The sequence below is a fragment of the Vicugna pacos genome, chromosome 1, assembly GCF_048564905.1.
Source record: "Vicugna pacos chromosome 1, VicPac4, whole genome shotgun sequence".
Classification (NCBI taxonomy): domain Eukaryota; kingdom Metazoa; phylum Chordata; class Mammalia; order Artiodactyla; family Camelidae; genus Vicugna; species Vicugna pacos.
Genome location: NC_132987.1, coordinates 28,543,675 through 28,567,724, shown reverse-complemented (window position 1 = coordinate 28,567,724; position 24,050 = coordinate 28,543,675). Strand labels below are relative to the sequence as shown.

The following is a 24,050-nucleotide window of genomic DNA, read 5'->3' as shown; positions in this document are numbered from 1 at the left end:
CCTTATAGCATCTTGGTTCTCTCCCTTGCTGCCTGGATTGCAGGTCAGAGGAAGTGACTCATCATGGCCTAAGATGAAGAGTGTTCGGTGAGTCTCACATACCCCATGAGGAAGGCAGCAGAGAAGCTGATGGAAAGGGAGGAGAGTAAAGAAGACTGGAAGTACCATGTCTGGTAGAAAGAAGAGTGATGATTCAATTACTCTGAGGTCTAGCTTATACTGACCTAGTGGTCATCCCTCCAAGTCAGGTACCAGCACTTTGGTGCACAGAAGACTATATTAAACTTATTGACTATTTCTTGAATTACTTTTTCATTCATTCACTTTTGCAAAATAAATGTATAGGCTCTTTTCCTCCCCTCCCTGTTACCATTAATCCTTTAATCCCTAAATTAGTTGCCATGCATCCGTTTGGGAATTAGATTTGGCAATATTAACAGATATTAATAGAAGGACCATCTCGTTTCCAATTACTGTAAAAGATAAAGAAATGTTAATTTGACAGATGTGTAAGACTGTCTTGTTAAACAGAACACACGTGCAATAAAATGAAAAATGTATATCTGAGGATGGAAAGCAGATCAGTGGTTGCCAGAGAGGAAGAAGGGGTGGCACCAAATGGAATTTATGGAAATGGTAGAAACATTTTCTACCTTTCTTGTAATGGTGTATCCACTTGTCAAAACTCATTGAACTGTACACTTAAAAGTACCCTCAATATATGTAAGTTATACTTCAATAAAGTTAGTTTAAAAAAATAGAAACAGAGTAATTTTGTCATGCAGTTAAGGAAGAATGCTTACCTAGGTTTGAATTCCTACTGGGCCCCTTACAAGCTGAGTGATCCTGGGCAAGTGATGACCTCTCTGGACCTCAGTCTCTTTATCAAGTGGGGTTGACAGTAATGTCCATCCCCTAGCGTCTGTATTAAGAAAATGTGGTAATGCACGTAAAGTACAATGTATCCAAAAGACGCCTTTGAATGCATATCTTAATCTATAACTGCATAGCCAAATTAGAGCTAATGAGAAAAATTCTACTGATAGACTTGAATAATGTAATCCCAATTTTAAGAGACAGTTCTTTGATACAACACCTAAAATAAATGTGTATGTTAGTATTCCAGATTTTTTTCCTAATATGAAAGTATTCTTTCACTGTATTTTATTATTTCAGGAGAAAATATCATATACAGCTCTTCTCACAGAAACTTTGAAGGGAAAAGTTTTTAATGTGATCTTAGTAAGGAGTTTTACTACAGTGTGCTAATAATGATCATATAATTTTCTTTCATTGCCAGAGCTCTAAAGCACACTACACCAACAATGAAAACTATGAACTTTTATTAGCTTATGCTACTAGAAATTACTTCCTTTAAAAGTAAAAGATCCCCATTTCTTCTTTGGTTCCGTAACCACCTTTGGAATGTTCTGCTGAATTCTTTTAAAGCAGCCTAATTTATGGCTCAAGGAATCATGGTGACTTCAGTATGAAGTTAATTCACTTAAATACAGACTAGCTTCTGATTCTCTTTGAGATTTACACTGTATCCAAAGAAGGTACAAAGTCAATTCACTTCCTCAGAATAAAATGATAAGAGTTACTGCTCTTGGCCTCTCTATGACTGCTCCAGTTAACAAATGTGTTGGCCTTTTAAAACAATGACTAAAAAGCTCACCATCTGAAAGCTTGGAAAGGAATGAGTTTACCACAAAATATTTAAATGGGATTTCAACAGAAGCTGAGGAAAACCAGAGAAAAATTAACTCTCTTATCTCTTATTTATTTCTTGCTTCTCACTTACACTTGCTTTTGAAAAGAACTGGAGGCACACAGCCTCATGCATTGTAGATAGTTTGAAAGTTTTGGACAGAAAAAGAGAGATGGAATTAAGGTGGGTTTGTTTAATTATTTTATTATATGCTACGTATCTTAGAGTTGATAAGAAACTCACTTTTGCTGCATTGTAGTGAAGGGTGAGCTGTAATTCAGAACACATTCAATTACCATTCTGTACCACAGCATCAAGGCTTCCCTGCAGGCCATTAATTTTAGTGAGGTTTCTAACATAGTAGCTAAGAGTGCATGTCCTAGAGTCAGGCACATCTGGGGTTGAGCACTGGCGCTCCAATCCAACGAACAAGCTTTTTGGACGCGATTTCTGCCTCTCCAACTCAAAGACAATAATAACCCCTCACGAGGTTTTGGGAGCATTAAGTGCACTAGCATATGGCAAAGGCCTATTTCTACTCTTTGCATATTATAGTCTTGACCTGGCCCCATTTATATAGAGAAATTCCTGAGGTGTGGATAGTCATTACGTATTGATAAATACTACTGAGAGCAAAATTTAAAATCTTGCTCTTCTGTTTCTTCTATGCAAGGTGGATGGAGAAGAAAACTTGAACATCGTATCTTTACACAATTGCATCTTATCCCCATTTTAAGCAGCTCTGGTCTTTTCTTGATCTTACATACTTGGCCATATATGCTCTCTATAAAACTCATTTCTTTCTTTAAATGCCCCTTTTTTTGAGGATGAACTATATTCTTCCAGGCTTCCTTCAAAGATATGTGCATTCTCTTTCAGAATAGATTACTCTAGGGATCCTTGTCTCCCTGTTTATAATTCAGCTGGGTTTTGCCACCCCCAGTTGTCTACTAGGCAGCTCCATGTGAAGAATAACTGCACATTCAAAATCAAAGTCATCATCCTTTATCTCATCAACCCTCCTTTCCTTTCATTCTTCTTTCCATATTCCTCTTCCTGGTTGATGGCTTGACCATACACTCGGTTTTCTTACTAGACATCTTGAAGGCCTTCTTGATGCTCCATTTTTCTATCTTATTGTATCTTACTGATCCAGTTCGATTCTCACTAGTTCTCAACATGCAGCTTCCCTCTGATATTACCATTTACATACTTTTCCAGCCATGTGCCAAGATGATTCTTACCTCTGCATCTTCATTCGTGCTGATTACTCTACTTGGAATGTTCTCTGAACAAGCTACAATTTCAAAGCTTACCTACGTGTCAGTTTTGCACTGAGGCCCTGCTTCTTGGACAGGCATCTGGACTTCGTGGCATAAGCTCTTACTCTCTGATACAACTGTCTTGTATATGCTTTGTCTTCCTTGAGGAGATTGATGGAAGGTAGACGGGCTCTGGCTTAGATGCCCAGACTCCCTTCTTAGTGTCATGACTTACCAGTTCCCTTTTCTATAAAATAAGGTTAATGTAATACCAGGAGATTTTTGATATAGTTAAATTAAATAAGGTAATTGAAAATTCTTTTTTGTTGAAAACAGCTATTTTTATTATGCTTTTCTATTTGAATCTGGTATGGCTTAAACCAAATAAAGGTCCCTATTGTTTATTGAAAATTTGCTTGTTTATTGACTGATTGGACTGCAAATTTAAAAAGACTTTATTACTTCATGTGAGGAAAAATATTTAAGATTTCTGATGAAACATACACCAGGTCATATTTAGGATCACGCTTTTTTTTTTTTTAATTTAGAAGTAGCTTACACAATGCGTGTCCTGAATAGAATGCCTGCATTTACTGTGAAATAAAGTCAAGAGTAAAACCAGGCAAAAAGAAAATAAAACTAGAATTTGGCTTAAAGTCCAATTATACTGGCCCATTTCTATAATCTCTGGTTTCTTTACCTCCAGACTTTCCTTGTCTTGATTCCTTTAATGCCTAACTCACAGACAAATCTTCCAAAAATATCGCTATCATTATGTTGCTTTCCTGAGTAAGGACCTGCAGGGTATTCCCATAACCAGCATCATCAAGATCCTAATTCTTTTCCTGAAATTCAAGGTTCTTTGCAATTTGGTCCCAATTCATCTACCCAAATTCATCACTTACCACTCCAGCAGATGTGATCCATAAAAATCTTTCTATCAAACATATTTAATAGTCTATGGCCTAGGATCTGACACTTATCAATGTGTCTAGAGCTATCTAAAGTCATCTTCTTTATGGAAAACTTCCTTAACTATTAGAACCCATATTTTTAGTACACAAACTAAATAACAAATCAAAATACACTTATTTTTGCTTAGAAGGTGTCAAGCTCTATGATGGAAACTTTGAAGAGCATAAAGATGAGTTAGTCACAATTTTACTTTCAGTCTGTTACTAAGTTTCGTGGGCCCACAGAGAGTACTATGAAGATGAAAGTAAGAAAAGAGTAATGCATACTGTGTGTGTGTTACGTGTGTGTGTACGTGTGTGTGTACGTGTGTGTGTACATGTGTGTGCATGTGTACGTGTGTGTGTGTGTATGTGTGTGTACGTGTGTGTGTGTGTTTTGTTAGTGGGTGTCCTCGGAGAAGATTTCCTGTATGATTTGACATTTAAATTGTGCTTGGAAGAAGAGTCAACTAACTCAAAAGGCACAGTAACACATAGTGCCTAGGACCCATGTTACTTTGAGGGGCCCACAAATAAAATGCTTTAATTTTAATTTCTTTTAAAATTAGAAAAATTGAATGTAATAGTAACAGATATAGAACAATGAACTGAATTAGGATTATATTTGTCTTTATACCAACACAATAATTTTTAATATTTTTATGGAAGAAGGGGCCCCAGGAGACAAAGTGGCTTAGGCTTATAAAAGTCCTGTTGTCACCCTGCCTGGAAGAATGGCTGTGACATTAATGGGTAGAGATGGAGAAAGGAAACAATGTGTTGTGGGAAAATAGAGAGTGTGTGGGAAATTCCTGGGGAAAGATAGTGTTGATCAAACATGAAAAATGATGGCAAAGAAAGGAAGGTCAAAAGGTAAATACAGAGGATGAAATGGAGCCTTACTGAAGGCATTGTTGGCAGCAATTTTAAAGAGATTTGAACTTGTTTGTGTTTATTTTAAGGGCTGTTGAAAAGGGATGTGGTCTGAGAACAGGGTTCTATATTTAGTACATTCATTCAACAAATATTTATTAAGCATCTATGATGTGCTAGACATTGTGCTAAGTGCTGAGCGTACAGTAACAGAAGGAGGGGAGCTCCTGTGTTTATGGAGCTAACGTTCTAATGGGTTCACCAGACAGTAAACACACAAACTATCAAACAAATGATAACTTCCCAAAGTGTATTGTGCTTTGAAGACAGGAATGGAGGATAGTAAACAGAATAAATGTAGAGTGCTGTCGTAGTAGAGGGGGTCAGCACGCCAAGCAGGAGGAGCATAACAGAGGGAAGAGCAAGTTCCAAGAGCCGGTAAGTTGACAAGTCTGAAATGAGGCTGGTGTGACTGGAGTGAGTAAATAAGGGAAAGAGTTCATGGGATGAGGCTGGGGAGGAAGTTTGTATTTTTGCATTTGAATATATAAAATCTTATGTTTCCACTCTTGTTGCTATTTCTTTTTTATTTTTTTAAAATTTCACACTAACTTGCTTCTTTTTTATTCATCTGTGTAAAGTATTTTGAATCTTTTTTGGAACATGATGGTGTGCTTAAAATTCTTTTCTCTCCTGCCCAACATCTATCAGTGAGATGAGATTATGAAAGACATTGAATAAACATTTTGTACGACTGGTGTGTGAGTCAGCAGATATAGTCAAATATCATATGAAATTCCACTGAAAGGAGCCAAGAATTCAGTTTGGTCTTAAAATGTCATATAGTTTACATAGTCCTGTGAACATCTAAAATAAAATAAGAGGTATCACATGGCTTCTTTAAATAGTGTTGGTCTGCTTCTTTGACAAATGTAGTTAGCTCTATTTCAAGAGCACATGGTGGTTCACGATCCAGTGTGGAATTTTATCCATCGTCAAGGTAGACCAGGGAAAATACTACCTAGGAGCAATACTTAGCGATTATTTTTGGAAGTTCCACCATGTATAGATATAATTTCCCCCAGTGTCTCCAAATAAATTTAAAAAATTAAACTAAAGCATAAATATAATATAAAATAAAGGTTCTGTTAATTGATAAAAGCTTTGGAAGCTCCAAGAAGTTGTGCTCAGATTAAGCATCAATCTATATTTATGAAATAGTTAAGAAAACACAATATTATGTAAGTGTGAAATAACACAGCAAATCTGACAGATTTTGGTATATTCTGTAATGCTTGTAATATCTCTAGATAAGACAATTTACTAAGGACCATAGCATTATATACGTTTGTCACAATCATTTATTCTAACTGATGCTGTCTTTTGGGGGGTTATTGAAATCTTACATTTTATTTCAATTTTTGTTAATAGAATTAATCTGGTCCCACTTGTAAATGAATAATTGATTAAGGGGAGTTTATATTTATGGCAGGCTTGCTTTTAAGAGGGATGAATAAATCATAATAATTTTGAAATTGAGTAATGCTTAGTCTTCAAAGGACTGGACAAACAAGAATTAATCCCTCAATTAGTCTGTCCTCCAACTAAAATCGTTGTAACTCCCATTTTCCAGGGGACCAAAGTTGAGTCAAGGAGACTTAATATTTTGATGTTGTGTAAATGTTGTGACTTCGCAAAGGAACATTAAGATGCAATTTAGAAGAATGGAGATTTTAAAGTGCAAATAGATTTATGACTCTTGAGGGTGGAGTGATTTATTATTAATTACTTTTTTCTTATCCTTAAGTATACATCAAAGCATTATTCCTGAACTAAAATCTAGTGAATGTTTATATTAGGTCTTCATTTATAATTAAGTTTTATAGACCTTATTTGGGAATTTTATTGTGTAAATATGTATAGCACATTCAATTTAGCCAAGTATTTTTCAATATAATACCACAGACAGCAAACTTAGAACTAGTTACGTTTTAGGACAGAATTCTCTATGGGGAAACGCTTTCTTAATTTTGCCTACTTGGAGCCTATGTATGACCCACTGGTTCAGGAATTTATATTAAAATATGTATTTCCATGTAATCTGATAATATTTATACTAGTGGTTTCATGGAGGGCTAAGGGTTTTTAAAGACAAAAATGTGGTTTAGGATTACACTGTACCATATATTTCAGGGAGAACAACATAAAATTTATAATAAAGTCCAACATCTATATGGTAGGATCTGATATTAATTTCCAGTTCCTCCACACTGTGGATGAAGGGCCGCCGGTGACAACATAAACTAGTACAGATAATAGTGAGCCTACCAAAAAAAAAAAAATAGTGATCCTACCAGAGTGGGCCCTTCTACTTTGGCTCCCTCGTATTTTACCTCTGTGGTTTGTGCTGAGATAGCTGCTTCATGCTGCACAACTCTAATTACTGTTCATAATCCTTACTCTTATTTTGCTATCATTAGGTGTTGCTGAATGATTTAACAGTTGTCACTTGATTTGTTAAAAAATGTTTTTATTTGGAAACAATCTCAAACTTATAAAAATTGCAGGAATCATCCAAGTAACATTTTCCTGAACCATTTGAGAGTGAGAGACCAACACAATGCCCCATCACCCTGGAATATGTTAGTATAGAACAGACATTCTCCTACACAACAGTAATACAGCCATCCAGGAAATGATATTGATACATTATTACCATCTAGTCCTCAAATTCCATTCAAGTTTTGCCGGTAGTCTCAATGAGGTCCTTTCTAAGAAAAGAATCCAGTCCAGAATCCTGCATGATATTTAGTTGTCATGATTCTTTAAACTCCTTCAGTCTACAACAGTTCTTTGGTCTTTCCTTGATTTTCGGAACCATGACATTTTCGAAGATTATAGGCTTGTTATTTGGTAGAATGCCCCCCCCCCGGTGGGTTTGTCTCAGGTTTCCTCATGATTAAATTCAGTTATGCAACTTGGGCAGGCACATCACAAAAGTGACCCTGCATTCTTCTCCTTTCATCCTGTCAGGTGACACGTGGGTTTGATTTGCTCCATTGCTGGTGATGTTAACTTTGATTACTTGATTTAGGTGGCATCCGCCAGGCTTCTTAATATAAAGTTACTTTCCCCTCCTTTATAGTTAACACATATTTTGTGGGGGAGGTACTTTGAGGCTAGGTAAAGATTCCATTTCTCAACAAAATTTCAATTTATTCATCTATTCATACCAGTATGGATTGATAGATTCTTGTTTTATTTAGTAGGTTCAATATTCTCATGACACTGTAATGTTAAAATTGTCCCAAACTTGCTTATTGGGTCCCCTTTGAAGCTACCTTTTTTGTCCTTTTGATATTTCTCCATTTTCTGATAATTTCCTTCTTTCTTATGCAGCAAGATTTCCCAGGCTCATCTTGCAATTTCTCTGCCCAGTCATAGATAGAATCACTTGTCCAAGGAATTCTGCTTCCCTTAAGTGGACAATTGTATTTAGAAACCAAGATCAGAGGGCCAAGTATGCTCATTACCACTGGAGATTGCTGATTGGAAGTTTCTCAGTGGAGAGAGGTAGGGACTATATCCTAACAGATAAAAATACATATTTGTAATAGGTAGGGATATATATATTGATATACAGATTTACATTTACGCCCATAAGTAGTTTATCTATCTATCTGGACTATTACTAGTTCACATCAATATCTCCACTTCAATGAAAGTCCACAGAGAGTTTACTCTAGCTTTCTCTCTTTTCTTATTTGCAACTTTTGTGTATGACATTGAGAAACTAGGCTCTCATTATCCTCAGTATATTCTATTTGGTCAATTATTCTTACGTATCCAGTCTCTGAGTGCCACACTGCTACATCCAACCCGCATGCCCTCGTCACCCATGTCGGGCTCTAACATGCTGTGCAAAGCCATTGTTGTCACTGGCCCTCTCCCCACGCAGATACGCTGCTCTCTCCATTCAGATTTCAACAGCTCTCATCAGCCTGCCACCACCATCCCTGGACAGACGCTCTCCCCACACAGTTTGGCTTCTGACCCTCTGTGAGTGCCGTCTTCTCAGGATAAACCCTCCCCATCCTCCCTGAGCTTGGACAACCAGCAGTAGGCTGTCCTCCATTCCCATGCGAACACACTCCTGACCCTGCTTGGATGCTAACACCACATAACGGGATACTCTCCCCTCACCTGCCATGAGGAAACACTGCTTACTCTTTCGGGGCTTTGTTACCCTAAGGTGGGCTGCCTTGTCCCTGAAGCTCACCTTTTGGTGGATACTCTCTTGCTACGAACTGAATTGTATCCCCTCAGAATCCACATGTTGGAGCTGTCGCCCCCAGCGAGATGGTATTTAGATGGGACCTATGGGAGGTAATTATGGTTAGAGGAGGTCATGAAGTGGGACCCTCAGGATCAGATTAGTGACTTTCTAAGAAGAGGAAGAACGAGAGAGGGATCATTCTGTCTCTGCCATATGAGGACACAGTGAGAAGGCAGCCATTTGCAAGCCAGAAAGAGGGTCTTCACCAGGAACCAGTGGTCTGACACCTTGATCCTGGACTTCTCAGAGTCTCCAACTGTGAAAAATAAATGTCTGTTGTTTAAGCTACCCAGTCTAGAGTATTTTGTTATAGTAGCTGAAGTAGACTAACACACCTCCTCATCTCAGTCAGGTTCTACTCACCGTCTCCCCTCCTCCTTAATTTTCTTGAGCTCTGACACCGTCACCCCTATGCCTACCTTGCTCGGTGCTACTTAATGGGTTTCCTACAGAACTGTTCAGGAAGGGAAAGGAATAAAGGGAAAAGGAATGTCACTTTAATCTGCATAAATCTTCCTGCAATCCCTTCGATGCCTATTTCCCCCGAGGCATCAGAATTATTTTGAATGGATGGGGCTTCTGTGATGATCATGAAAGGTGGAGATACTTAGGCAAATTCTTTGAACAGGAAGATTTACTCTCTGCTTGGGATCTTGTTAAAACAAATCACACTGCCACAATACTTCCTATACAATGTTATTAAACATTAACCTAGTGGAAATATCTTGGAGTGCTATCTAATCACATCATACTCCACATTATATATATAGGTTTAAAAAATAATAATTTCAAGAAAGATAAAAGTGATGAAAAATCTGTGTATTTCTATGTGCAGAATCTATGTACATATTCTTTCTATTTTAATTTGAATGACAATTTGCTGTTCCCTTTTCCTGAAACACTTTTAACCAGATATTTTCACAGCTGGCTCCTTCCCATCATTCATTCACTCAGGGCTATGTTGCCAAATTTTCACCACTTCGGAGAGGTCCTCCTTGGCTACTCAAGTGCCACCTCTCTTTCTGTCACTTCATTCCCTTGTTCTTCCTAACAGCTATCAAAATTTATAAGTTATGTTATTTAATTATTTATTTCCTTATTGTTTCTCACCCCCAATAAAACAAGCTCTGTGAGAAATGGACTTCATATACCTTACTCACTAAGATGTTTCTAGTACCTTGAATTGTGTCTGATACATACTCAATAAACATTTAAAAGTATACTCAATGCATGTTTGTTGAATGACTGAATATGTGTAAAGGCATTGAAGAATCAAAAAACTGTAGAAAGCTGTAATTAATATATGTGAAGTAGTAGGCAAAGTATGAATTTCCATAATTTATGTGTATTTCAAGAGTTGAGGATGGGTCAAGAAGTTGAGCATACATTAACTACAAATAATATGAGCTTGGAATGTACAGATATTAGCTATAAAGTTTATTAATCTGCTAATATCAGGAAAATAATAGAGAATCATACATATATATAAATATATATTAAACAAATTTTAAAAGTTATCCATGAATTACATATTAATACATCTGTTAATATCAGGAAAAATAGAGAATCATATCTTTTAATTTATATCTACAAATATATAAGTTTTAATGTTACTCATGTGTTATATATTAATATTAAATATTGCACTTAATAGTTAATGCATATATAGATAGTAATTACTGCTTGAAGCTTATCTCAAATATTTCGTTATTTCCAGGTTTTTAAGAATTATGCAATTTTAAGTTGAGTTGGTAAGAACACATGATTAGGAGAGTAAGCCAAGATATGTTGGGGCACATAAGATAGAAACTTCATTTCAAATAGTTTAAGTGAAAATAGATCTTATCTACTCATGTATCTATGAAATCCAAGGATGGACTTCATGCCTGGCTTGATCAAGGACCTTAAATGAAGCTATTAGTTCTCTCAATTTCTTTGTCTCCCTCTTTCTTTGTATCTCTTTTTGCTTTACTCCTAATGAATTTATTAACAGGCAGACTCTTTCTACATATTTTTTAAAGATTTTATCTCTTGGTAGAAGAAGTAGCAAAGTGCATTGCAAAAGGCATGCATGCCAGGATGGGAGGATAGCCCAGAGTAGGCATGAGCTTACATCATTCCCATAACTAGCTTTCTCAGAGCAAAGAAGGAGTGCTTTTAACCTAGGAGTTCTTGCAAAGTCCTTGTGAGGACTGATTGTTGGGATTTTGTCACATGACTATCTCTGAATCAATTATTGGAGCCATGAAAACAGTCATTCTTTTGGAAAGTTCCAGGTTATGTTTCACTGCTAGAACTGAAGGATGGGTCACCTGCACCTAAACCATATGGACTGAGAATGAGAAGAGAGTAAACCTCAGGAGATGCTTCCAGACAATAATAAATATATGCGATATCAATAGAACTGAGAATTTCCTGTAAGTTCAGACAAAGATTCTGCACGTTTGAAATCTTTTGTTGTATTTCTTTTATTTCTTCCCTCGTACATTTTAATAGGGAAACATCATACGTGAGACTACTTTTAGTTCCACTTGAGTCTAATTTTGAGCCCTTGTCCAAAGTATAGTAGGTGTGCAATTTGAGTAAAATAGAGATACTTCTTCTCTGACTGAAGCAGGACAATTTGACAGACTCCAAATTTAAAGGTTCTGCTTATTGTTTTCTTAAAAGTGTTTGTGTGTGTGTGTGTGTGTGTGTGTGTGTGTGTGGTGTGTTTGTCCATACATATATGTGTGTTGACAAAATAATAAAGTTAATCAATCTATTACACTCTTTTCCCCATCCCACTGTTATAAAGCCCACTGTGTCAATGATAAGTGGCAGGATGAGTTAAGGCCAATTATGTTTTGTATCTTATTTGATAATATCACAAAATGATGAATGTTTAATGGCTTGTGAAACACTAGAAGAAAAAGAAGTTCAGAACGTTTCTGTATTCTTAGGAATGGAGACAGATTTTGTAAGCCTGGGAGGCAGCATTCTTTGTGGTCGAGAGCAACTACTGAATATCATACACATCTGGGAAGAAATCCAAGAAATTCTTAATAGTCATGAAACATTTGTCAAGACCTTTACTGCCTCTAAGTATTATTTCTTTACCCGTAAAATGGATATACAAATAATGTCTAATTCATAGGATTGCTGTGAAGATTAAATGAGTTACTATATGTGTATCGATGAATTTACTATATGACCTTTAAGCAGCCATTTGCCATTTGTGGGACATTTTGAAATTTCCCCAAATTTCTCTCTTTAAATAATTATTTTGAATTAAATCATTTACCATAAGAAAATTACTGGAAGACAAGTATTTTACCAATGTTAGGCAATACCCCAAAAGTTATTAACAGGTTAACCTATATTATTTTCAGTTTCCTATAAGGTAGCATGGCTATAAGCCCAAGCAACACAGAGAGGGCAAGAATATGTGCTCTGCTCAACAGTTCCATCTGGGCTCCCAGCTGACAACCTGCATCAGTTACCAACTGTGTCAATGAGTCATTTTGGGTAACCAGGTAGTACAGACATAGATGGCTACAGCCTCAGCTGACATCTGCCCATAACCATATATAAGACTGCAAATGAGAATCAACCAGTTAGACCCAATAAACTCACAGAATCGTAAGAGATAACAATACGTTATTGTTTTAATCCACTAAGTTGTGGTGTGGTTTGTTATGCAATCATTGATAACCAGAAAAGCAGGACAGGAAGGGTAGAAAAGAAAGAGAACAAACACTGAATCACCTAAGAAAATTACCTAACAGGCACTGGAGGACAGTATACACCAATACACTATCTTCTCATTTCACATCACAGCTTTGTCTGGAACCAGCCCAAACAGCATTCTAGAGGACAATACAGATATATTCAACTGCTCACACTATCACTTTTATAAAATTATTTCAGACAAATTTTGGCTGCATAATCTACACAAATCTGTCAAGATTTGTAAAGCTAGGTTAAATTGAGAAATGTGGAGCTAGTTGTTTTTACCTCTTGATTCCCTAAGGGATCTTGGGTGGGCAGTGGAATTGGATGGTACCTCATTTTTCCTTATATACAGGATCGCTTTTCATCTGTGCATTTGTGTATAATCCAAGGACTTGCATTGTAAGATTACATAGGGAATCAAAAACATTCATGAATGAACAAATCACATGAAAATTTAGTTTCCCCTCAAACATTCTTTAACCGCCATCTTGTCTTAACAGTAGACTCTATTTAGCTGTCTCCTGCAACTTTCCTACTCTTTGTGGTTGGGCCTGCCTCTATTCTTCGATGTTTTCAAGGCCAATATATTGCAAATTTACTGCCAAATGAAACTTCAAGCTTTTCAAAAGATACAGGGTTCCACGGAAACCATGAAAAAGTTAGTAGAGAAATACTTAAATCTCATTCGAAGGCACTGGCAAATGAACAGTTAAGAATGGGACAGGAAGAAAAAGTTAACTCAGATGAGGACAGGATAGGAGTTTCAGGGAGAATAATTTAAAAACCAATAGCTTAAGAGAGATCTTTGCAAAAATTGATTAAGCATATACATATTTGCAAAAATAATTCTCATTATTATCCTGAACAAATAAAATGTTTTGTGCAGAACACAGTATCATGCAATAGTACAAATTTGTCAGTAAATGATACCAAGAAGAAAACAATGTTCTTTGTCTTTTCTAAGAATTGAACCATGTTTGCAATTGTAAACTAAATTTAGTTAAATATTAAATTATATTTTATCACATTTTTATAATTTTGGCTTCATTTTTTAAGATAAATTTCTAATCAAAGTCTTTTCCTGTTTTTAAAAATGAAATTGTAGTGCCAATTTAATGGTTATTTAAACTATATTAAACATATTTCTCCCTATATTAAACATATTAAATATCCCCAAATGAAGAAATAAACTAATATTTAGCCTCTCTGATTAGTGAGAAATAATTTATTTGATGTTTTTTATTGTCAAGTTAATGGAAGATATTTTCTTAAGTAACTCAGAGCTTGCAAGCAATGGATAAATGGCCTTTGATATGATAAGCTCAGGTACCAGTTTACATGAAATAGTCAACATTAAGATAATGGAAAATACAGACTTTTCTTGGGGAAGGATGGATTCAAAGAAATTTGTCTTTTATTTTAGATATTATAAGAGAATACTAAATACAGCACAGAGTGGAAAATACCACTGTCTTTCTACCTCTCCTTTCATCCATCCAGGCAACCAGCGGTTACTCCACTATTTTCTGAGGGAAAAACAAACATGAGACTATGAGACAGAGGATGAACTACATAAGTGATTTCAAATGATTTAGCCACAGAATTCCCTCCCCTTCCATTCCCTCCCCTCCCCCCACTTTCCTTTCTCCTACATGCTTTCACTGAAAGCTTGCAAGAAAGACCAGTATTTAAAACATATGTAAGTGGACAACTAGTTGAAACAAGGGTCCCAGACCTAGAGTCAATTTATCCAGTCTCCACTTAGTCTCTCACTGTATCTGTATCTGTGGTTCTTCCATGGAACCCCAAGGAAGAAATGAACTGAAGATCATTTGAAGCCACTGGACTATTTTCAGTGTTCTATTAGTTTAGAACCCACAGTTCTATCAATCAGATGATTATAGCCATACTTTATAGGATCTGTCCACATCAGACTGCTTGCCTTTCTTTTAGAAATTCCTTCCTGTCATGGGCTGTAATAGTCATCTTTGTGCTACATGGCTCTTCAATGTTGTTGTTATCAATTGAATAAGAAGAAACAATTAGCCTGAGAAAAGCCAATCAGGTTTACCTCCTTGGAACACATAACATGGAGCAAAGATGCTACTTTGATCTGGACTGGCCAGTTGAGTGGAAATATAAAATGAACTATGATGTGGAGGGTATTTTTGACCATGGAAAATTCCAAAAGAGAAAAGGAGAAAGAGAAGAGAATAATATGCAAATACAGAGACAGATAAGATTTTAGTACTGCTTAATTTCCTATTGATTTTTAAATTCCTGGGTCCATTTCTTCATGAGACTTGCATGCTTAGGGTTCTGTGGCATTTTCTTGCATGTTTCAAACACACACATATAGATATACATTTTTCTTCTAACTGAAACAAATTTCTTTTACTTAAAACCAAGGAAACTGTGATGGACATGCAGGGTTAAGCGAAAGAAAAGCGTCCAAAGAAATTGGTCCAAGCACTTGATACACATTTCAATATGCATAGAGAATCTTTAAAATCTTTCCTTTGGCTTTTCTATTTTTTATATTCTACTTTTAAGGATATTCCTTAATGAATGAACAGTGAACACAAATATTTTTTGCACTGATAATTTCAGATAGCATTACTTATAGCAATAAAAACGGAAATAGTTAAACACTCAACAGTAGACTAGTAGTTAATAAAGAATGAGCAATTGTGTGCCATTTTGAATGTTTTCTAAGAACGTTTACTATAGGCTCACATTTCACAGCTTCAGGAAGTATGTCATAGCCTATGTGAATGTTGTCTTTTAGAACTGTGCAGTGCCCAGCCTATACTTGTGTACACAATACCCTGGTTTAATGACATATTAAACATTAAACCAGGTTTAACATTATATTATAGTTAAATTAAAAAGTAGATTCACACAAAACTGTCTTTGGTATAACCCGAAATATGTGATTTACAGATTTCAATGAATATATACAGTGTTCATTTTGAAAGATTATAGAAATAGATGTTAAATTATAATAAATTATCTCTGGGTGTTAGAATTATGAGTGATTTAAGAAATTCTTTGCAATATTTTCCTTTTTTCTATAATGAGCACATATTGTTGGAATCAGAAAAGTACATAATTATAATTTTAATGCTCCTATCCATTGGTCTGTTAAAATAAACATCATATACTGAGTTTATAAACAATAAAATCTTCTATTATACTCCACATCTAATAAATGTATTCAAATTCCACTTTCATGGCAATTCTGTGGCTATGCTTCATATTAACACTCAATTACTAATTTTTCTTTTATTATTCAATACTATTTGAAGGATTCTCTTTATTTATGGATTGCCAAACTGTGTACTGTTTTCTAATAAGGATCTGACCTGACTTGAATATACCAAGAAATAACCTCATGTTTACTACAGTCAATGATTTTGTTGATGTAATGTATAATTTTTATTTCACAAATTCCTAAACTATAGAGAAGACAGAATTCTCTAGGGATTTTTTTCCAAATCAATAACAGGCTTTGACTTTCTGAACTATAAATGGCTTTAACCTCTATATGTACTGATTTTCCCATTGCAAGCCAATGACATGTAAGCCTGCCTAAATGGCCCCTGGGATATGATAAATATTGGTGTAATTTAGACTAATAGAAAATACTGGACTCAACTAGTGCATAAAGAGATAAACAAGTCTGTGAAATGCCTTAACACCTTTACAGAAAGGGGCGTATTAAAGGGATCTAGGGACACTTGGTTAACACTGACAATAGAAAAGCCCATTATGGGGAAAAACTAACTTAGCTCACACATTGAATAAATGCATGTCTTACTTAGCACAATATAACTTCCCAGTGAGTTTCAAAGAAGGACTACAAGGAAACCTGTATAAGAGAACCTAAAGTGTGTGATAGCATATCACTCCCTCCTATACTCGCTCTGCATGGTCCCTGATAAGGTCCAGGGTCTAGGGCCAGCCAGTCAATTAGAACCTTATGCTAACAAGCAAGTAGTCACACCTTGGGTTCACATCTAAGCACCACGCCAGTGCCAGAGGCATGCGTTTCTATTTTAATTTGGTCTTTCGTCTTGAAGATGAGTGCTGCTAGACAAAGAAATACTAAGCTTCTGTTACTGAGCTAAGGTCCTGTGTGCTCACTCATGGTTTCAGTGCTCTACATGTATTACTTCTAACCCCCAGAAAATTCTTTAAGTAGATTTTCTTATCTCCATTATAGAGAAGAGGAACCTGAGGCACACAGATTTTAAATGACTTGTCCAGGGCCACTCAGTTAGTTGGGCTGACTTAACATTCAAACTCAAGTTTCTGAAGCACAAATTGTTCTCTTTACACTATAAAGAGACGTTTCCTTCCTGCTGCTGAGATTATAAGGGTAAGACCCTCAGTGTTAATGAAAAACAGTGTCTCATCTAGAAAACAGTTCATAGATGGTCAATAGCTTTATCTCTGTTGATAATTTACTATAGCATGTATTATATAATATTCAATATACTATATAATATTTACTTCCAACAGCTTTAACGATTTATTATTTTTCAAATGTTTCACATCAGTTATCTACTTTTGTATAACAAATTACTTGAAACAGCTTAAAACAACAAACATTTATAATCTCATAGTTTCTGTGCATCAGAAATCTAAGCACAGCCTAGCCAGCTGCCTCTGCCTCAAGATCTCTGATGAGATTGCTGTCAAGCTTTCAGGCTGAGGCTGTGGTTTTATCTGAAGGCTCAACTGGTTTGGGGAGTAGGAAGAAGATTTGCTTCCAGTCTTACTCATGTGGTCCCTCACTAGGTGGTCCTCATGTCATGTAGCTGGTTCCAGCCAGGGTAAATGATCCAAGAGAGAGTAAGAAAAAGCACCAAAGACACAAGAGGCAACCTTTTATAACTTGATCTGAGACATGAGATCCCAGGTCTTCTGCTATATTCTGTTCATTAAAAATGAATCAGTAAGTCCAGTTCATACTAAAGGGGAGGAGATTGTATCAAAGATAAGGATCACTGGGGACTACCTCAAAAATTACTTATTGCATGATTTAACACCATTGCTATGAAAACAGGATGTTGATATATATTTGCAAGTTTTCTTCAACTCCAGAATTATAGTCAGGTCTCTGACTGTCAATGCCAGTTTAATCGAGCTTAAACAAAAATAGGAAATTTATCGTCTCAGGTAACTCAAAACTCTATGTATGGTTCCAGCTTCTAACCGACTGCACAGAGTGAATATGAGCAGGATTCTCTCTATCTGGCCTTACTTTCCTCTACACGGTTTTATTTTCTGGCAGGCTTACTCCACATTGTATAAATTAACTCTGGCAATCCCAGGGTAACATAATCTGTAGTGGCCACTATCTCTTTTTAGAGTCCCAACAAGTCTTTCATGGGATTTCATGCTCACATCTGGGTAGAAAGATAGAGTTTACTGAATGGTTAGGATTATGGCATATGCCATTCCTGACGCCACCCTATGTGAATCATGTGAACAAAGTATTACAGGGAGAGCTAGTTCCCAAAAGGAAAAGTTCCTTACAGGAAGGAGGGTTCATATTATGAAAAAATAGAAATAAAAAATATATAAACAAATAAATAAAAGCAATCACAGTGTTATGAACTGAATTGTGTCCCCCCCCCCCATTTATATGTTGAAGCCCTAATACTCAAATGGCTGTATGTGGAGGTAGGGGCTTTATGGAGTTAATTAGCATTAAATGAGGTCATGCAAGTGGGGCCCTAATCCCACAGACTTAAAAATTATAGCCCATTGGCTCTGAGAATTTAGGAGAATATTTTTTCTACTCTATATAAAATCCTGATGTGTTTAGTATTGTATTAGATTCCTAGGGCTACCATAACAAATTACTGTAAACCAGATGGCTTAAAACAAAAGAAACAGTGCTACTCACATACAAGTAGTTTCACATAGCCTGTTAAATTGGACTCAGTAGGAACTATAGGAAATTCCGTAGTTGGAAAGAAAAAATTTGTTTTTCAGAAAAATTATCTATATAGAGTTCAAATGTAAGCCTCAAAGTTTCCTTCACTTCGTATAATTTATAATCAGATCAGAAATCAAATCTTTATTAACTTCATTGAATTTTTATAAAATCTACTATATAAGACTAAAAAGAATCTTTTAAAAATTATAGCTAAGTGTATCAATTTTCTATGACTTTTATAATAAATTGCCAAAATTAGGTGGCTTATACAATGGAAACTTATTCTCTCAGAATTCTGTAGGCTTGAAGTGTGAAGTCGAGGTGTCAGCAGGGCCTTGCTCTCTCTGAAGGTTCAAAGGGAAGATTTTTTTTTTTTGCCTCTTCCCTGCTGCTAGTGATTGCTGACAATCCTTGGCACCCCTTGGCTTATAGATGTGTCACTCCAAACTATGCCTTTGTCACCATATGGCATTCTCTCTGTCTTCACATTGTGTTCTCTCTTTATGTCAGTATCCAAATTTTTCTCATCTTATAGGGATACAGTATCCAACTTTCCCTCATTTTATAGGGACATAAGTCACTGGATTAGGGCCCACTCTAGTCTGGTATAAACTCATTTTAACTTCATTAGATCTGCAAAGACCCTATTTCCAAATAAAGTCACATGCACAGGTACTGGGGTTGAATTTCAGCATAATTCAACCTATAATAATGTGTCTTAGGATTCTTCAAAAAAGTGCATTAAAGATAGGAAGAACTTTCTTCTAGGTCCCAGTATTTCACTTTATTTGTTCCTATGAATAAACAAGATTAAGTTATAAAAGGAAGGTTTTAAAAAACTGTAATTTGGTTAGGACTCCCACTGTGCTAATCCAGTATTTCATGAATAAATCTCATATTATCATGGGTTTCTCCTTTGAAATGTGCTGTGTACGTAAACTGTTACAGTTTATTTACTCATTTTCTAATTCATATTTATTAAATAATCTTTTCTACTAATGCACAGTCTGTAACTCGGGTTAAGTGTTACTTGCTTAATATCACTCCACTGTGCTGAAGAAATCTGTTTAAACAAATCACAAAGCTGTGACACAGGACAGAACACTGAGGCAAAAACATTTTTAGCTTCTTCCATTTAAAGTCATGCTGGTATTTACAAATGCAAGCAAACTACACGTTGCTTCAACTATTTAGATCATCATTCTCCCAGAAACCTTCCAAATCATATTTTAGATAAGAGCCCTGAAATTCCAGCTTTCACGGTGACATTTGCACCTGCATATGGAATTCTCTCCTGCCCTGGTTTGGCAGCTGTTTTAGCCGAGGATTCATGTTTTGTAATTTTTTCTTCAGCAAGACCAATAATTCCTGATAATATTTCTCCTAGCTCTGTAAAATTGGATTAAGTTTTCAGTATGTTAAACTAAAATATTTCTGGTTTTTCATTTAAAATATCCAGAGCAGATGAAAAGTTTTTGTATAAAAATGGAATAAGTAGATACTACACACTGGAATGATTATTGTCTTTTTTATCTCCTTTTACTCTCTCACTCTTCTAGATTGAGCACCCTAGGAAACAGAGTCTAAACCAAAATGTACACACTAATGATCTTTGGCCAGGGTGGGGTGACTATGTGCAAAATAAGAGTGAAGGAAACAGGGAAATGAGGCAGGAGAGGGGAGCAGAAATGAGTCCAGCTGTCTGTGATTTTACAAGAAAATTCAATCAGTTGTATAGTAATATGGGATATCTCTGGACAAGCTTCATGAAATCACTGCCTCTGGGAGCTATCTCTTGGGTTTGGATGGGGTGTGGTAGAAGAGTGAGTAATTCATCTCGTGGTTCCACTGTCTCTCATTTGTCAAGTCCACTCCAGGGGCCATCAATTCTCCCACACTGCTGGGTTTCACTGCCTAGCTCTTCTACACGGCTGATGGAGAAGTCACAGCCTCCACAACTCCCAGAGGTTAAAGACAGTGGTCTCTACTTGCCAGCTGGGGGCTTCTAGAGCTGTAGTGATCAAAGCAGTAGTTGGACTTTATAATCCCCCAAATAGTGTGAATCAAAGCTAGGGCTGCTTTGTCAGGCCAAGAGCAAAATCAGTTAGTGGAGGTCTGGAGAGCAGACGTCAGAGGAGCCTATTGGGCAGGACATAACTGAATCTGGTGAACCGACATGACTATGGATTTTCTGTTGTGTGAAGAATTGCTGATTTTCACAGCTCAGTTGATCTTTACAGATCATTTATTCCAAATGTGAAATATGAGGAGATATTTACATTTTCAGTTAAGATGAAATAATAGGGACTGGATTTACCTTCCCATGTGAAACAATTTTCCAAAAAAGTGCAAAATATATATAAAAAGACAATAGTTTTCAAGATACTAGACATCAGACAATGAAAGATAGGGATGCCTGAGGAAAAGGAAGCAAAAAAGGTAAGCCAATGAATGCTGCCACCTTCTTCCTTCAGACTTTCTAAGCCAAGGAGAGAGGTCCAACAGGAGTTGAGTTGACACTCTGTGTGAGGAGATGGAGCTGAGAATGTGGGTAGGCTGAGGTAGCTAGAGTCTACCGTACTGAGTATCAGAAAGAAGAACTTAAAGGCATAGCAATAGAAACTACCCAAAATGAAACACCAAGGGAAAAGATAATAATAATAATAATAAAAAAAAATTACAAAGGGTCAGTGATCTTTGGGATAATATATGAGGGTCTACTAAAATATAATCGGAATCTCTGAAGAAGATTCAATTGTTTGAAGAAAAAAGTGACTAAATTTTTTCAGAACTTTCAGATACAAGTTCAATGAACCCCCAAGCACAAGAAACATGAAGAAAACTAAAGCAAGCACATCATAATTAAATTATTCAAAACCAACAATAAAGAAAATAATAATCTTAGAATCAGCCAGAGCAAAACACATTACATACAGAGGAACAAAGGTAAGAGTGACAGCAGATGTCTCTAAAATAACAATAAAAACAATGCAAATGAGAAGCCAGTGGAGCAATGTCTTTAAATAGTGAAAGCACAGAATTCTTTCAAACTGTAATTTTATACCCAGAAAAAAATCTTTCAAAAAGAAAGGTAAAACAGATACTTTGTTTAACATATATAAGATGAGAGAAATCATCACAAGAGGACCTGTACCACAAGAAATGTTAAAAATAGTCCTTCAAGCATAAAGAAAATGATACTAGACGGAAATATGAATTAACACAGTAAATGAAAAGCGCTGGAAATGGTAACTTCATGGGTAAGCATATATGATTTTTGTTTCTTATTATTTAAAACTCTAAAAATACAATTGACTATTTAGGTAAAAATAATAGCAATGTATTGTGGGCTTTACAACTTATAAAAACAATGCATGACAATAATAGCACAAAGGTGAGGAGGGAGACAACTGAAAGTATTGTAAGGCTCTTAATTTACAAGTGAGTGGAATAGGTATAATATCACTTGCAATTAGATGGTGATAAGTAAAGATGTTCACTCTAAACCTTCAAGAAATCACTTAAATAACAAACAGTTATAGCTAATAAACAAAGAAAGGAGGTAAAACGCAATCATAAAGTGACAATTAATTCAAAAGATAGCAGAAAAAGAGGCAAAAGGAAATAAACAACAGATAGGGGAAACAGAAGACAAATAGCAAGATAGTAAATTTAAACCCAACCATATCAAAAATCACATTAAATGTAAGTGGTCTAAATATTTCAAGTAAATGGAAAATGTTCGATTGGAAAAAAGGGTCAAGATACTCCTATTTACTGTCTATAAGATATAATCGAAAAAGAAAACAACAAATATGTAAAATACCATAGCATATGTATGATGCTAGCACTAGAGGATGCCAGAATATCCATATGAGTATCAGATAAAGTAGAGTTCTAAGTAATACACTTACTAGGCATTAAAATATTCATTTCATAATAGTTAAGGGGTCAATTCAAGAGAATATAACAATCCTTAGCTGACAGAATCTACAAAAATGTACTCGAATTGTTAAATAAGTTTATCAAGGTTGCAGGATCAATATACAAACATTTATTTCTTTACCATAGCAATAAACATTCAGAAAATAAAATTTTAAATAATGCATTTATAATAACATAAAAATATATGATACTTAGCTACAAACCCAGAAAAGGATGTTCCAAACCTCTACAAAGAAAACTACAAAACGTTGCTGAGAGAAATTAAAGAATGCCTAAATAAATGGATAAAACTATATTCATGGATTTGAAGCCTTGATTTTGAAGCCTTGAGTATGTTAAGATGTCAATTCTCCCTTAATTGAGATATGCATCGACGCACTCTTAATCAAAATCCAAAGAGCTGTTTTTTGGTACAAAACTGACAAGCTCATTGTGAAATTCATCATGAAATGCAAAGAAACTAGAAGAACAAAAATTACTTGATAAAGAAGAGAAAGTTTGGATAATTAACACTACGTGGGCTAATACTTACTATAAAGCTAGTAGCAAAAAAATGGGCATTATTGGCATCAATATAGACAAATAGATCAATGAAATAGAATAGATAATGTAGAGTTAGATTCATATATATAAAGACTACTTGTTTTGACAATGGTTAAGAGGCAATTCAATGCAGAAAGGGTAGTTTTCTTCAACAAATGTTGCAAAATAATTGGATATCCATATGCAAAAAGTACTTTAATCTATACCTTGCACTATATAAAAATTAGCACACAATGGATTATAGACCAAAGGGTAAAGCCCAAAATTATAAAACTTCTGGAAATAAATGTAGTAGAAAGCATTTGTGACCTCAGATTAAGTAATACTGACTAGATATCCAAAACTATGTTTCATAAATAAGTAGAACTTCTTCAAAATTAAAATCTGTTCTTCAAAGGACATAGTTTAGAGAATGTAAAAATGAGCAATGAATGGAGAAACTATTAGCATATTACATATCTGGTAAAGAACTTATATCCTGGATTTACTAAGAACTCTGAAAATTCAATAGTAAAAGGTAAAACAATAAAAATAAAATACAGGCAAAAGATTTGAATAGGCACTTGACCAAAAAACATACAGCTATGGCAATTAAGTTCTTGAAAAGAAGTTTGTGATTAATCAATAAAGAAATAAATTAAAACCACAATGAGATAATGTTATAATGGGTGAAATTAAAAAGATTGACCGTACTAAATGCTGGGAAAAAAATGGAAAAACTGGAAATTACATAAACTGCTTGTAGGGATGAAAAATGATATAA

The 24,050-nt window shown here is 35.4% G+C and overlaps 1 long non-coding RNA gene across 1 annotated transcript in view; it reads right to left on the bottom strand.

Annotated features, from left to right (window-relative positions):
- Positions 1-14,245: 14,245 nt before the first annotated feature.
- Positions 14,246-24,050, bottom strand: part of LOC116280964 (uncharacterized) — a 124,937-nt gene continuing 115,132 nt past the window's right edge. The window contains exon 5 of the long non-coding RNA XR_012071630.1: positions 14,246-14,375. This is a non-coding gene — a long non-coding RNA (uncharacterized lncRNA). The remainder of the gene's footprint in view (positions 14,376-24,050) is intronic.